This window comes from Panthera tigris, chromosome F3, assembly GCF_018350195.1.
Source record: "Panthera tigris isolate Pti1 chromosome F3, P.tigris_Pti1_mat1.1, whole genome shotgun sequence".
Lineage (NCBI taxonomy): Eukaryota > Metazoa > Chordata > Mammalia > Carnivora > Felidae > Panthera > Panthera tigris.
The window spans coordinates 14,309,663-14,326,745 of NC_056678.1; the positions used below are offsets into that span (position 1 = coordinate 14,309,663).

At 44.3% G+C, this 17,083-nt stretch overlaps 1 protein-coding gene across 1 annotated transcript in view; it reads right to left on the minus strand.

Moving 5' to 3' along the window:
- The window catches only part of VAMP4 (vesicle associated membrane protein 4), a 46,281-nt gene extending 30,743 nt beyond the window's left edge, over positions 1-15,538 (minus strand). Inside the window, exons 1-2 of the mRNA XM_007088730.3 lie at positions 15,142-15,538; positions 9,603-9,734 (exon numbers count right to left, since the gene is read on the minus strand). The gene's annotated coding sequence lies outside the window, so the exon portion shown is untranslated. The remainder of the gene's footprint in view (positions 1-9,602; positions 9,735-15,141) is intronic.
- Between the last annotated feature and the right edge of the window lie 1,545 nt (positions 15,539-17,083).

Genomic DNA, 17,083 nt, shown 5'->3' on the forward strand with positions numbered 1-17,083 from the left:
GGGTTTGAGGCCCACAGTGCAGAGCCTGCTTGGGATCCTCTCTCTCTGCTGCTCCACCACTCACTTGCTCTCTCAAAAATAAACAAACATTTTAAAAAGTCAAAGTGGTAAGGATTTTAAAAAGCAGATATACTTTAATCTTTTTATTTTGACTCAAAGGTTATCATCATACATTTACTCACTAATCTTTGAAATAGGGCCAAGACCTTGTATCTGAAAATGAATCTGTTGGTTGGAGTGCCCCAGTGTCTTTATTATAAATTGCACTGCTTAAATTGTTTATAATTCCCAGAGCATGGGACTCCTCGGCTTCAACTATTATCTCTACGAAGAAGAATCCAAGGAAGAATGTATTTAAGGGAAAGGGCACTTAGGAGAAGGTAGACGTTACAGATAGGGAGAGCAGTCCATGAGAAGCGGTTGGAGCAGCAGACGTGACAAGACAGGGCAGTGTCAAAGAAAGAGGAAGGGTTATTAGCATCAAACTTCACGGGTGCCTGGATGGCTGTTGGAAGAGCATGGACTCTAGATCTCAGGGTGGTGAGTTTGAGCCCCACATTAGGTGTAGAGATTAATAATAATAAAAAAAAACTTAAAAACCCCGTTAAAAAAATAATAAAAACTTCAGGGGTGCTTGGGTGGCTCAGTCAGTTGAGCATGCAACTCTTGATTTTGGCTCAGGTCATGATCCCAGGGTGGTGGGATTGAGCCCTGTGCTGGGGCTCAGTGCAGAGCCTGCTCAAGATTGTCTCTCTCCCCCGGCCCCTCTTCCCAGCTCACGCACATTCTCTATCTCTCTCTCTAAAATAAAAAAAATAAAAAGACTTCAGAGAAATTGGTGGGGGGTGGAGGAAAGTGGGAATGAAGGCTAGAAAAAGCCATTAGATTTGCTGACTCACAGAACATTATTGATTTTCAAGAAGTATTTCAGTAACATTGTGGATGTGGAATGCATCTTGTAAGAGTTATTTTTTAGTGGAATTGCAGATTATAGATTCCACTTCCAAGAAATTTAATTGTAAAGGGAAATGGCACACTAAATTGCAGTTCGAGCAGCAGCACAATCAAGGTACTATCAGAAATGACCAAGTTATACATAGGAATGGGGAGTAAGGAGCCACAAAGAGAGTGAGACTGTAATGCAAAATCAAAACAGAAATAAGGATGGGTGATGTCCCTTGCAGAGGTGGGAGGATCAGGGTTAGAAGAGTACCAGAGGTATGTTCTGGGCAGGATGGAGAGAGAATCCTTTCTTGGAGGCAAGAAGAAAGGAAGTGACTGATAAAGATACAGAGAAATTTTGAAATGGAAAAGAGAAGAAGTTAGGGAAACTCACAAGATCACCTAGAAATGTTCAGTAAAACTCAAGAGTCAATGTGAAGGGTCAAGGAAGCAGTGTTACAGTTGGGAGTGTAAAGAAAATGGAGAAGTTTTGGAACTTAACACAGTGAACAAAAGGATGGCTCAGCAGCTGAGAAGATCCAGGCTAGAATGGTCATTTTGACTGCTCCTTTAAATCAAGGATGTGGACTTAGATTCCTTTTTATCCTCCATCATATCTTGCACAGTACAAGCACACAATGAATTTATTGAGTGGGTTATGCTTTTTAAAGTTTCCTTTTGAAGGAGCAAAAAGACACAAGAAAGAAGAAAATAAGAGAAGTGATAGAGAAAAGTTTTAGCATTCCCAGGGCATGGGGATCCTACAAGCACTTAACCTGCTGCATGACTTCACGGTCACTAACTTTCAATACCAGTTTCATTTCCCAGGCAGCAAACAAGGAGTAATCTCTGCCTCCTTATTATCTTCTAAGAATATCACAAGCTCTTAGTAAAATAATATTTATACATTCTTGTCACCTTATAAACAATATAGAGTTTTTCCATTTTTACAGATTTGCTTTTCTCTGAACTGTTTCATTGTTATTATAGCTTGACTAGCAAGAGTCTGGCCTATTGGCACTGATTTTCTTTTGGCATTTCAAGGTAACAGGAGGGGAAAAAAGAATATGAGCAATGTAAGTTTGTGACTCATAAAAATAAAATCAAGAAATGAAACAGAGGCAACGTGATTACTTTAAACCTTAGTCAATATCATTGCCTTTAAATATTTAAATAAATATTGATTTTGGGATTCCACAGTCATTTCAGCTCATTATTCAAGTCAAGTTACACTTGAACTTCATTGGCATTTCAAAATGCATTTCTTGGAGACACTTTATCTTTGTATCTTACTTATAAAGTGTAAACAAACAAAATACTTTAATTTTAATTAGCGTTAACTAGAAAACAACTTTCTGAATCATCCATAGCTTGCCATATCCTATCCAATTTTCCCCTATGTTGTGGTAGACTGCATGTCTATTTTTCATCATTAATAATAAATCAGTTTTGGGGTGCCTGGGTGGCTCAGTCAGTTGGGCGTCTGACTTTGGCTCAGGTCATAATCTCAAGGTTTGTGAGTTCGAGCCCCGCATCCGGCTCTGTGCTGACAGCTCAGAGCCTGGACCTGATTCAGACTGTGTCTCCCCCTCTCTGTGCCCCTCCCCCGCTCATGCTCTGTCTCTGTCTCTCTCTCAAATAAACATTAAAAAAAATAATAAAGCAGTTTTCCTTCTGGCTCTACTTATGCTTGTTGTTTGAGTTTATTGAGCATCCAACTCTCCCCACTTGAAAAGAAAAAAAAAAAGAATTAACAGAAAAATTCACAGTATCTTTTCTGTGACTCTGAATTCATCACATCTGCTTGGAATGTATACTTTAATGTTAAGCAGTCCCAGGACTGGAACATGGCATATGGGATTAACTATAGGATATCTGTCTGGGATCAAACTCAATGATAACCATCCTTATGGAATGTTTTAAGGAAATTCTTTGGCAGTCACTGAACCCCTGTCCCCATCCTTCATAGATAGAGCAATAAGTTTTCCAATTACTTTCTAAAATGTCATGATAGTATACCTGAAAACATACTTGTGCTTAGAATTATTTGGAGAATTCTTGAGATATTATTCTTGAAAAAAGAATGCATCTTTATGTTCTGGAACCTATTTACTGCAACACAGTATACTCTTTTTTTTTTTTTAAGTTTTATTTATTTAAGTAATCTCTACACCCGAAGTGGGGCTTGAACTCAGGACCCCGAGAGCTCTTCCAACAGAGCCAGCCAGGTGCCTCAACAGTATATTCTTGAAGACAAGTGTATGAACTTCTATTTTAAAAGTTTGGTCTTTTGGGGTGCCTGGGTGGCTGAGTCAGTTAAGCATCTGACTTCGGCTCAGGTCTTGATCTCATGGTTCTTGAATTTGAGCTCTCCATCTCTGTGGTCAGCACAGAGCCAGTTTCAGATTCTCTGTCCCCCTCTCCCTCTGCGTCTCCCCAACTCGCATTCTCTCCCTCTCAAAAATAAACATTAAAAATTTTTTTTAATTAAAAAAAAAAATAGAAGTTTGGTTTTTTAAAATGTGTGTATAAATCCTCTGAGTCTGCACTAGTTCTTAGGGCTCTGGCACTGACAACAGGGCTCCAGAGCTGCAGCTGAGGCATATGCCCCAAAGCAATGGCAGCAGCCACGGGCACAGACAGATTTCCTGCTTCCTCATTTCCCAGGCCCCCTTCACTTCAGTTCCTGTATTTTTGGTTCCAGAATTTCCATTAAAAAGTAGATTCTAAGTCTCCAGTGAAATTGTCCGTGTTTCATCTATTTTTATGAACATTTTAATCAGAGTCCTTGTCTGTTAATCTAATCCTGGATTAGTTATGGGCTGGATTCTATTGTCTATTTTTCTCTTGGTTTTTGGTCATAAGACTCTTATCTTGGCATACCTAATAGTTGTGTTTGTTTCTTTTTTTTTTGAGAGAGAGCACATGCATTTGGGAGGAGGGAGGGAGGGAGGGAGGGAGTGAGGGAGGGAGAGAGGGAGGGAGGGAGGGAGGGAGGAAGGGAATCTCAAGCAGGCTCTTCGCCCAGCACATATCCCCATGCAGGGCTCAATCCCATGACCATGAGATCATGACTGGAGCCAAAATCAAGAGTCAGATGCTCAATCAACTGAGCCACCCAGGCACCCAACCTAATAGTTTTTGATATTCAGTACTGATTATTGAGTATAAAATAATTGAGTATTAAAAATGGAATATAAAATACTGAATGTAAGAAATATTGTGTATGTATGTGATATTATCCTCCAAAATCTTCTAACGAAGATTCACTCTCATCTCTGCTGATAAAGATGCTAAGCAAAAAGCCTCTGAAAAACAGTGGTTTGATCATCTCAGCCTCCCACCCCAAAACAGCTTTAGAATTCAGCAAAATTTTGAGGAGAAAAATATCTGAGTCCCTCAATTCATTACTGTTTCCTTCTCCCTGAGATCCTGGCTCTCTAAGATTGCAGTTTTGTCTTTCTGGTCCTGGGAAACCCCAAAGTGTCACTGGTTTGCTTGTTTGTTTTGTCCCCACAACAGTCCTCGGCCCAGGCAAAGCCCAGATGCTTGCTCAGGAGCTTTCCCTGCACCCGAAATCTGTAAGCGTCTCCAGGGCAAACGCAGACCACCTTTTCGCAGTTCCTTCTCTGGAATCTTGGCCCTTTCTGTCTTCCTGCTTAAACAGTCTTCTGACTGCTTCATAGAGATGTTTTTGGTATTTATCTGGTTTTCTATTAATTGTTAGAGGGAGCAATGGTCTGTCTCAATTTACTGCATCATACCTGAAAGGGAACTTTATCTAAGCTGCGCTTAAAGTACTGTAAAGGGATAAGCTCATTTGCTAGCAACTATGCAAGAAAGTAGAGAGGGTTTTCTAAACGGGAGAGTTTCTTAGGTCCTCCCAGACACACCTCAGTACTCAGAAGTCATCACTTTTCATGGCTTCTGACTGGGGGAGAGCGAGCGTGAGAAGAGGATTCTGGTTTCTTCTGGCAATGAAGGCACGTTTAATCAGAGATCCTTGAACCAGCTCCCCTTCTGCCATAGATCACAGATTTCTTAGACAAGAAGAATCTCCTTTTACTTCATATTTCTATCTGTATGTAGGGTATATCTAAACCTCTATATGTATGATATATATGCATTTATCATTCCTATTTTCCTTTATTAGAGTTGTGAATATTATTTTCATTTTTAATCTTTTTCTTTTAAGCAAAGAAAATTCTGCATCACTGCTCACACTCATTTCTAAGCTTAAGACACGATCCTTGAAAAGCTGGGTCTTAGAATCACAGTCACACTTCACTGAGTTAAAGTAATATCACAAATCACAGTTCCCCACTTTAGATGCTATGGTCATTGGGGCGCCTGGGTGGCTCAGTCGGTTAAACGTCCGACTTCGGCTCAGGTCATGATCTTGCGGTTTGTGAGTTCGAGCCCTGCGTCAGGCTCTGTGCTGACAGCTCGAGCCTGGAGCCTGCTTCGGATTCTGTGTCTCCCTCTCTCTCTGCCCCTCCCCGACTTGTGCTCTGTCTCTATCAAAAATAAATAAAATGTAAAAAAAAAAAAAAAAAATTTTTAGATGCTATGGTCACAAGTATACATGAACAGTTCTGTAGAAGGAATGGAATTATATCATCCAAACACCTTTAATAGATGTATTTCAAACTTTCTTCAGAGAATGAAAAGTTAAAGTGAAATAATAAATCTCTAACAACGTTTTTCTAAAAGAATGTAATCAGGTTTTCGCTAAGGACCAAGCAAGCCTTTCTGGTTTATTCTTTGCATAATTATAGATTCAAAGCAGTAACAAAAGCATAGGAGAAATTCTCTTAACCACGAAGAAACATTCACAATGCTCCTGTTAAGTGACAGGCATTGTGCACCAAGAACCGTTGCCAATCTGGTCAAGTCTAGGGACCTCTTATCACAGTAACATTTCTTTTTTTTTTTTTTGTCATTTTTTTTTTTTTTTTTTTTTTTAATATATGAAATTTACTGTCAAATTGGTTTCCCACAGTAACATTTCTAAATGCATCAAAATAAAATACACAGCGGCACCTGGGTGGCTCAGTTGGTTGAGCATCCGACTTCAGCTCAGGTCATGACCTCACAGTTCGTGAGTTAGATCCCCGCATCAGGCTCTGTGCTGACAGCTCAGAGCCTGGAGCCTGCTTCGGATTCTGTGTCTCCCTCTCTCTCTGCCCCTCCCCTGCTTGTGCTCTCTCTCCCAAAAATAAATAAACATTAAAAAAATTTTTTTTCAAATAATAAACTACACAGAATTGCAAAGCAAGGCAATTTATAATGCTATAAAATATTTTAAAAGTAAAATTTCTGATACACTAAGGTATGTGCTTTATTAACTCCTTAAACCACAAAATCTAGTGTCATACTCAACATCTACCATGATTTTGAATTAGTAACGAGCATAAACAATATTTAAAGATATCTATTTTTGTTTTTTAAATAATTTATTATTTTTTAATTTAAATCCAAGTTAGTTAACATATAGCGTAGTAATGATTTCAGGAATGAATTTAGTGATTCATCACTTACATATAACACCCAGTGCTCTCCCAACAAGTGCGCAACCCCCCACCCAACACCCTGACAACAACCTTCAGTTTGTTCTCTGTATTTAAGAGTCTTTTGTGGTTTGTCTCCTTCTCTGTTTTTATATCATTTTTGCTTGCCTTCTCTTGTTCATCTGTTTTGTACCTTAATTCCACATATGAGTATATTTCAAGATATCTATGATTGTAATGTGATACAAAAATCTTAGTGATTCCAATTGGTAATAAAATCACAGGTACAGCTAGTACTACTGACAGGGTTTACTTTTGTGGAGAGGGGTCTCCGTCTATAGTTGAAGGAAATGCTAAATTTGTTAGAGGTTAGTGGAAATAAAGATATAATTTTTTCCCCATCGAAGTCCACAGACCCTCTGAATTCTATTCATGGGTCCTCAAGGGTCCCCAGATTCAGAACTCCTGTTTTAAGTATTCCACCCTCTCCCATAAGGCATGGATGGCCCTAAGGATATCATGAGTTCTGAGCAAAAAACAAACAACTACTTCTGTACCTGTTTGTCCCAGGCATGAAAAATCCTACTTTTTGGTAAGGTTGCTCTTACTGACTAGAATACAGGGGTTCTGCTTACTAACATGCACATACTTGCCTTGCCCAGGGTCCTGTACCATCCCTGAGAAGCCTGGAGTTAGATCAGACTTGAAAGGTCATCTGGGACAATAAAAATGTCTGTCCCTAGAAACTAGAGGTATGTGCCAGGCCCTCTGCCAATATGTTACTGCATCTGATTCTCACGGCAATCCCATGTTATTATTCCCAGCTTATACAGACTCATTTGTTCACTCACAAAAAGTATACTGAACGTTTATTGTATATCTCTTACTAAATTAAATTGTGTGCCTTAAATATAAGCACAGCTGCTGTCTTCAGACTTTATAGTATAGCAGGAAAGAAAGGCAGAAATAAATTATATGTTGTGATAAATGTTTTGAAAAGAACAAACAAGTGGCTATTTCAAAAGATAGGGCTGTCGGGGGGGATTTTTCCGGGGTGGGGGGGGGTAACATTTAGGCTGAAACCAGAAATATGAGAAGGAATCAGTCATGCAAAAAGCAGCAAGAACAAAGGCTCTTAGGCAGGAAAGTTTAGTATGTGTGTGTATGCATGTGTGTATTTAATTTCCTGATTTTTAAAAAAAGTTTTTTTAAGTAAGCTCTACGCCCAACATGGGGCTCAAGCTCATAACCCTGAGATCAAGAGTCACATGCTCTACTGAATGAGCCAGCCAGGTGCTGTCCCTCTTAACCACTTTTTTATGTTTATTTATATTTGGGGCGGGGGGATGGGCAGAGAGAGAGGGAAAGAGTGAATCTTAAGCAGGCTCCGGGCAGTCAGTGTAGAGCCCAACATGGAGTTCTATCCCATGAACCCTGAAATCATGACCTGAGCTGAAATCAAGAGTTGGACACTTAACTGGCTGACTGAGCCACCCAGGGCCCCCCTCTTAACTATTTTAAAGTGTACAGTTCAGTAGTGTTAGCAATAGCCACATTACAACAGATCTCTAAAACTTTATGTAAAACTAAAACTCTATGGCCACTGAACAACTCCCCATTTCCCTCTCTCTCAAAACCTTGGCAATGACAGTTCTACTTTCTGTGTCTAAGAATTTGACTACTTCATATACCCCACTCAAGTGGAATCCTATAGTACCTGTCTTTTTGTGACTGGCTTATTTCACTTAGCACAACATCCTCAAACATTATCCATGTTGTAGCATATGTCAAGATTTCATTCACTTTAAAGGATGATTAGTATTCTACTGTATGTAAATAGCACATTTTCTTTATGCATTTGCACATCGGTGGATATTTGGGCTGCTTCACCTCTTAGCTATTGTGAATAGTGGGACACACGTAGCACCACTGGGTGGTGGAGAAGCCAGCAATGCCGTCAGGCAGCTAACCCCAAATTGGGCTGTCTGCCCTCCATTTCCAGCTGCTGTCTCAGAAGGCCTTTTTGGGCTGGGATCCCTGCGCTCACGAGGCTCAGCAGGTGGCTGTGCATGGGCAGCCAGAAGCCAGGAGGAGGGCAACTGTGTGGAGAGGCGACAGGGGAGCAGGCTGTCCCGGCCACAGGTATGTGGATAAATCCCAGATGCAGCCTACTCCAGTGTGCAGACTCGCCTAAAGGGAAAGCTAGAGGACTTCTAGACTTCAGGGCCACCGCCTGGGGCAGTGTTCAACAAGAGACCCCTGGAGACCTGATTACTGGTAAGCCCCAAGCGGCCCCCATTGGCGGCCAGTCCAATGGGAGACTGACTGCTGCCTGTTGAGAGCAGCTCCCTGAGAAAGATTTGTGGTGGCTGGTGGGCTCTCTCGGGGCTGCAGGCTTGGCAGGTGGTCTGAGACCACCCTAAACTCCCCAGGCCTGGAGGGCCCAAACTGCCTTCCGCAAGCAACCTGGGAGCACACTGCGCCCCAGCCACCCACAGCCAAGGCAGAAGGGACGTGGACCTGGACCAGGCCCAGTGTCTGGAGAGGCCAGGTCGCCAGTGCAGGCTCTGAGGGGCGGGGAGGCACGTGCCTCATGCTCCTGGCAAACATAAACCTTCCCAAACGTGCAGGTTCCTCCTGGGGGCAGAGGTAGAGGAATCTGGGCTTCACACCAGGGCAGGGACTACTTATAAAAGCCCCCAAAAGGAAACAATCGAAATACCAGCAGCAGAATGGAGAAATGAATAATGAATGTGGTATGGCCACACAATGACACTGCACAGCAATATAAGGTACAACTTAAACACGACACTATGGGTGATTCTCACAAACATCATGTTAATGAAAGAAATCAAAGAATATATTCTGTAAGATTCCATTTATACAAAAACCAAAAATGGGCAAAACTAAGCCGTGCTGGCTTAAGTTAGGATAGTTGTTATCCCTGAGAGGAGGATGAGTTACTGGAAGGACGAAAGATGACTTTCTGGACTTCTGGAAATGTTCCGTGTTTGGTGCCCAAGAGTGGGTGTATTCAATTTAGGAAAATTCATCAAGCTACACACTTCTGACATGAGCATTTTTCATTTGAAAAGAACAACAAATTTAAAGGACCCACCCCTCTTCCCTCCCCAACCTTTGTCTTCCTACCTTCAGGAGTCAAGATGCTTTTGACCTTCTGCAGGAAAGGCTGGTCCACAAAAGCCGGCGGCGGACAACTCATCCCCAGTGTTGGGTCCTTTCTGTCTACGTCAAACATGATGACGCTGTAGTGGGGCCGCACTGGGAAAGAGAAGCAAACAAGTCTCTGCCTGACACCACTTACACGTCTACACCGCATCTCCCCTGTGACCTGTGGGGGCCGCAGCGGCTCAGTTAGGATGACGTGGAGGCTGTGGTTCGCCTGTAAGGGCACTGATGTCACTGTCAGGGGAGTCGTTGTCAGTCAGGGTTTTACTGTGAGCACCCCACCTGAGAGGGCATTCATCTCATCTACTTCCACATTTGAAAGCACTTACCAAAGGCTTCCAAATAAATTAACGGGACCCATCCTAGCATGATTGCTACTTGGTTGAGAGTCTATCTATATAGCAATTTTCAATCCCAACAGAACATTAGATTCACCCTGGGAACGTCCTAAATACTTTGAGAACCTGGGCTCCATTCCTGACCAATTGAGTTAAAACCCTAGAGTGGGGTGGAACAGGTGTGAGGGGAGATGGGAAGCTTCTGGTGTTTTTCTTCAACCCCCAGGTAATTCTAAAAACATTCAAGAAAGAAAGATTTTGCTAAATGGGTGAGAAAGTACTGATGATGAATCGGATGTACTCCTTGCTATGAAGAAAATGGTTTTTACAAGGAATAAGCCTGCAATGCTACTGATTTTTAGCAAACTTTGAGACTATGATAATGATTATTCAATAAGTAATAAATCATGACGTAATCGGCACCTGGGTGGCTCAGTCGGTTAAGCGTCTGACTGCGGCTCAGGTCATGATCTCGTGGTTCATGAGTTCAAGCCCCGCGTTGGGCTCTGTGCTAAAAGCTCAGAGCCTGAAGCCTGCTTTGGATTCTGTGTCTCCCTCTCTCTCTGCCCCTATGTCTCTCTTTCCCTCTCTCTAAAATAAATAAAAATATAAAAAAAAATAAAATTAAATAAATAAAATAAATCTTGACTTAGGACTCCCACAAGCCTGTTAGTATCCACAACACAGATCTCATTTTGTTTCTTAGACATGTTGGCTCATCAAAGTCCAAGGACGACCATTGCCCACATTTGTAGCACTGAGCCCTCCAACAATCTGGAAGGTGGCTGTTAGACATGATCGCCAGGCTGTTCAACACTGACCGACAGGCAGTCACAATGGCAACACATCACACACGAAGTGCCTGCCAGGAGCCTAGCACGGTTTTAAGTGTTTCCCATGTATTGGCTAGGTTGGGCCTGGGCCCCCACACTGGCCCCAGACTCAGACAGGTAACCTGTGAAACTCTGATATAGTTCAGTTCAGTTTGCAATGACCGTGAAGCACCATCTGTCCACCCAGCACCAAAGGACTCACCCCCGGCATCCTGATTTGCCACACCCTCCTGGGAGCTACTTTAATCCAGCGAGAGCCAGAGTATCAGGTATGGAACGGGCAGGCCAGGAAGGGTGGGTGGCCTAAGCTCCCCAGGTTCCCTTAAGCCTGGACCAGCCTGACTGACTTCTCCCTGAGGGACACACACTCCGGAAAGCACCAGTCACGGGAGCCTACATGTAAAGTGGCAGAAGGACCAGAGGAGCGACTGCAGAACATTAACATGCCTTTTGTCCTCCGTCTGGGATACCAATCATTAGAGCAAAATGGAGCCTTCACTCCATCAGAATCTCCACAGCATCAATACAGGACTTTGGGAAATGATCGTGGACAAACAGGGGGAGGCTGCCCCCGCCCAGGCCTACCACCAACAATGCCAGTGGGGTCTCTGCAATAAAGGAAGAAAGCATCATTTTACTATCTTCTCATGAACAGTTTTGTACCAGCCTCGGGGAGAGTAAAGAGGGCAGGGGGAGTCGGATCACTGGCCCTGCCCAGAGGATACAAGATTTAAAGGCCTAGCTTCTCCGTCTCATCCCAAAAACACAGGAGCCAATCTGACATCTACATCTGAAAACTCAACCTTGGCCTCACAATCCTTCCTTTACTAGATCCAGAAGAGGAACCAGTACATGGTTCTTTGGGGACCCTTAAAGTCCCAAGGCACTCAGCTGACATCATACCAAGAGTCCCCACCATGAGCATTATTAGATTCCCCCCTAGGAATTGAGAGGGACAACAGCCAACATCTTGCTCATGATCACAAGACAGTGTAGATGCAATGCCCTCTGCCCAGCTTTCAACTCAAAGGCCACAACTGCCCTCTCAGACACATCAACCAAGTGAGGGCAATAAATCCAAGTTCCAGAAATCACAGGAAAACAAAAGCCCATATCCTAGTCCTAAGTACAGAGAAACCACAGAAAACACAGGGGGATAGAAGTAGGCAAGAAACAAGAAAGAATCACCAAAAGGAGACGTTAAACATAGATTAATGTCTGAGGATTAAACATAAGAACTTACACTCTAGGGACACACATCAACACCAAGACGGGCCAAAAGTACAGGGTGTTTCAATAAGATATACTCAGGACTCTGGGTGAAGACAGTGACAATCTAGACAGGAACATGAACATTTTTGCTACTGTGGTCAGATCCAAACCCGTTATTAGTAGTACAGCTATGATTATACTACCCACAATAAGGTTTTTTTTGTTTTTGTTTAAGTAAAAATTCAAGAAAGAATTGCATCGGGTGCTCAAATAATGTGTTACCGAAAGCCAGAAATTCTCCTAGTGCAAAGGTATTTCTGGAGTCATGATTCTTAAGTGTTCTACCTGGTTACAGGAGTAGATACATATGCAAACACTCACCAAACTGAAATACTTAAAATCCGGGTACTTCACCTATCTCATTGAATATATTTCATCGCCTTTTTAAATAAACGAACAAAAAAAATTTAGACATCAACACATGCAGCCTTTTCCAGATTACAATTTGAGGGGAAAGTAACTGGACACTTATGAACTTAGAAGATGGTTGGAAAGAAGAAAGATAAGAATGTATGTGCCTTTGCTGGTCTGTAATCACTGTTCTCAGACCACAAGACAGTTGACGCTGATGACTTCTGTAATTTTACACGCCCCTACTGTCGGAGGCAGTGGCATATGAGAAACTATAATCCTTTTCTAACTGAGGGTCCCGATACCAGGGTTCTGGCCAGCAAAAACGTCAAAGATTTGCCATTCTATTAAAGAACCTCCTGGGGCCGTTCCATAGCTCACAAAATGTTTAATTCACTTTTTCTGAAAATGAGGTGAACATATAAAGATCCCCCAAACCATTAGTGAAATGCAACTGGTTCTCCCTAAGAAAAACATGAATTTCTCAATTCCTAAAAGGACTTTCCTTAAAAGCTAGAGGTAATACGCAGGAGGGGACTATAACTATGAAGAAGGAATCTAAACAGGGAAAAAAAATAACATATCCAGAGGGAAAGCAACCATTCCAAGTGTGGACAGATTTCTCCCCCCAATTATTCTCATCTTTTTTTCTCATTTTTCTAAACAGGAGAAAAAATTAGGAGAAAAATACATTTTCCCCATAGACTTCCATTTCCCTTCCCAATCTTCACATCTATTTCTTTTTTTTTAAAGACTTTATTTTTAACTAATCCCTACACCCAAAGTAGGGCTTCAACCACAAACCTGGTATCACGAGCCGCACATTCCACTGAGCCAGCCAGGCATCCCTCACATCCATTTCTTTGTAAAGACTTTCAAGAGTATTTACCAATCACCAGGGACCCCTTATATCACAGAGATGCAGGTCCTGGAGAGAAGGTCACAAATGATCTTCCCTACAGGATCTGCATCTCTGATGAACCAACAGCAAAGTCTCAGCAAAGTCTGCCAGGAAGAATCAAACACACATTCATCTGTAAACACAAGTCAGCCTAGTGAGCAGAAGCACAGGTGAGAACCAGGGGTCTAGGTTCATCTTTTCAGATCTGTCACTACTGCAAAGAGCCTCCAGGCACCTTGGCTTTCCTATCAGGAAGGATAAATTCCTTACTATAAAGTGCCTACAAAAAAGTCACCTGTCAACTACCCTTCTGAGCAGGATGGAACAAGACAGACAGTGTCAATGGACAACACATCACTCTTTTGGCAAAAACTTTCAGTTTCCTTACCAGTAAAATACCAGGCCAGCAATGGAATGTCATAAAAAAGAACCTGAGCTGTTTTGGCTCTTTTCCATTCTACACTCGATGATTCTAAAAAGGAAAATGGTCAAGGAGTGGTCAAGGCCTACACAAAGAGGGAAAAGAGAAACACAGTCTGTACAGTCCACAGTAGAAAGAGCTGGAGCCTGCAAGGTGGACAGCATTTCCTCTGTGCCATCTATGAGGAGTCTCGAGGCCCCACACACACAGATGCTACCCTGGGTCTCAATGGTCTCAAGAAAAGCCACCGCTCACCTTCCTCTCACTGCCCGGGGCAAGAGAACATAAGCTCTGCCCACTTAGCTCGCAGCTGTTGACATGCCCTCCAGGAATAGACAGGGGCACAGACACTGGTCCTAGCTCCTTCCAAGACACCCTCCGCCTTCCTGGCTGCTAATACGACTTGTCTAGAGATCCGTGTATGCTGCTGCCGAAGCTCTGTTACCTGCTGCTGGGTGGGCATCCCGGCAGGGGCCAGCTCCAGGACTCTGGCTGACAGCTCGGCCTGGATGCTGTCCATGCCTTCGTACTGCTGACCTCGGTGAAGGGCCACGGTGATCAGTCTCTTGAAGCCCACTGATCCTTCAAAACTCTGTCCCAATGTCACCATCTCTGGAAAAGTTTGGTGAGAAGTGCATACGCTGGGACTAGATGGGCCTGAGTTTAAACTCCCATGTGACCACACACTACATGTATGATCTTGGGCAAGAAACTGGATCTCAGAGCCTCAGTTTCCATGTCCTACAATGAATGAACCTGACAGAGTTTATTATGAGAATTCAACTCCTGAACACACACACACACACACGCAGCACCCAGCATGTCTGGCACGTAAAGCATCCTCCACGAAGGTTAGTTTGCTCCCTTCCTTTTTTCCTACCTCCAGTACAATTCCATCTCTATCCACCCCGTCGTTGCATTGACCACTTGTCACTTCCGGAAGGTTTACGCCAAGGTTTACTCCTTGCTGCTCTTGTTGCTTATGGGCTGAGCACAGTGCCTGCAATTCAGTGTGCCCACAACAACGATTTGGCTAACAGATTCCTGTATCAGTAAAGCCACAGGTACTGTCTGCTCTACACGGATGGACGGTGACAGAAAAGCACAGGGTCTCTCTAGGAGGCCATACCTAGGCTGCCCAACTAACGAAGTCACTGTCCCAATGAGGCTATTAGTTCAGCGGTGAGCTGGGCGCAGCATGTCTGTTATCCGAAAGCCTTTACAAGAACATTTTGAAATTGCCTACTTTGGGCCGGAATGACGCGGAGAAGCCTGAAAACATGGGCCCAATTAGCGCCCTCACGCCTGTCTCTATCCACCAGGAGTAAAGTTATCATCTGCCACGTTCCCGAGTACACACTCAGGACCGCCAGGCCGCGCGTACCTTTTCCCTGGGTTTGATGTATTTGTGCAGCACGCCGCACAGTTCCAGGTAGGTTCCGTACCACTCGAAAGCTTTCTTTCCTCGCTGCTGGAAGAACTTCTCCCAATAGTCCACGGGGCCAAACTCCTTGGAGCTCTTAGGTAAGAGGTTCATATTCCCACTGTCCGACCAGGCTCGTCTCTCCTAGTCCCGGTGAGGTACCATCCGATGGGCTTCCACGCACGCTGGTCCCGGCACCCTGGGTGGAATTCTTTCCACGACTAATGACCACATTGATTTCTCCCCCACTCAAACCCCAAGGAGACGACGCTTACACACCACCCCCAGGCACGACACACTGAACCAAACACACGCTCAGCCCTCCTGCCGGCTGCCAGCCCCAACCCCACGTGCGGAGACCCTCACACTTGCCCACAGATGGGCTTCAAAACTGGCAAGCACATCCGGGTGCGCAGCGTCGCGATTGGTCGGCCACCCGGGCCCTCCCAGCGTCTCATTGGTCACTGCTTTTGGTTCCTGACACCTCATTGGCTGCGAGTTGCACGCCGCACGCCTGCGGCAGCGCCGCAGTCGCCCAGCGTTTATCTACGCGCGGCAGCAGGGGGCGTGGCCGCGGGTGTGAGTCCGAGTGGAGGCGGTGTCGGGGCCTCGGGGGCGGGGCCTCGGGGGCGGGTTTGCGTCCGAGCGCCGCGCGGGGGCAGCCTACCTGGGTCCCGGCTTCTCCGCCGACTCTGAGAGCGCGCGCGTCCCGGGCTGTGTGTTCGCTTTCTCTCCGAGCCGGCGCGGTGGCCACTTCTGATGTTGAAGGGCCGAGCCGTCTGACCGAGGGACCCGAGGAAGAGGAGGCCCGGGAAAAGAAAACCCAAAGAGGAGGCCCCAGGAGCTTAGAGGGAGTGAGGGAAGGAAAGAGTAGAGCCCGACCTTGGCAAAAGAAAGTAGTCCCAGCCAGGTTATCTGCTGCATCTGCCGCCCCGCCCTCCCTTAGTTTAACGACTTTACTTGTGTCATTGAGGTTTAATTTGGAGAAAATTGGCACTTGGCGGTACTTTTTCTGCACCAAAATGCAGGATCCCACTACTAATGTAATGACCTGAAAATTCAGAAGAGCAACAAGTATGTATTGAGAGGTGCCGGCTCACCCTGTACTCCCCCAAAAGCACGATATGCAAAATGTAACCCTCCTTTTGAGAAACAGCCTTCTTAGGCTGTCGTTCTGATGTCATCTATCAGTAGGTGCTACCGCCTACTTGGTGTGTTTAATGAATAAACTTTACTTTCAGATGCTCATCTTATCCTAATGTCCTAAGGGTGTTCCTGTAAGGGCACTGGTGCCAAATATGTGCATCGCTGAGCTTTTAACAACGCTGTAAATTGCCGGGAAAACAGACTGAGCAAGGGAGATAGGCTTGGAATGAGCATCTATAGCCCGGGCTATTCTAGACCTTACTAGCATAGGTGGCCAAGGTAGAGGTGGCTTTTAGGCAAACAGACTTGAGCAATGGAATGCAGAAAAAGGCCATGGTGATCACCTGGCTGAATACAAACCGACCATCAGGCAACCCACCCCGAAATATCCTTAGGCTTTAACTGACCAATGGATTACTTACAACTAGGCACACTTACCAAAGAAGGGAAAATTCCATTTGTCATCATACCTCCTCACTTTCCCTCCTTAAAAGCAGCTTCCTACCAATGCCTCCTTGCAGATTGCTTCTCCGCTACTGTCCTGCGACGCCCCCCTGCGGTGTATTCCATAAACTCGTATCTCCTTAGTTTGGCTCAGGTGAATTCATTTACCTCCCAAGCCACTGGCTTTCACCTGAACATGGCCCCATATTTGGAGGCCAAGAGACACGGCATTTGACACCGCAGACAAGCAGACTGTTAATTTGTTAAAGTGGGCTTAAACTTTGGTAGGGGTAGTTCTCAAACTTTGGCATGC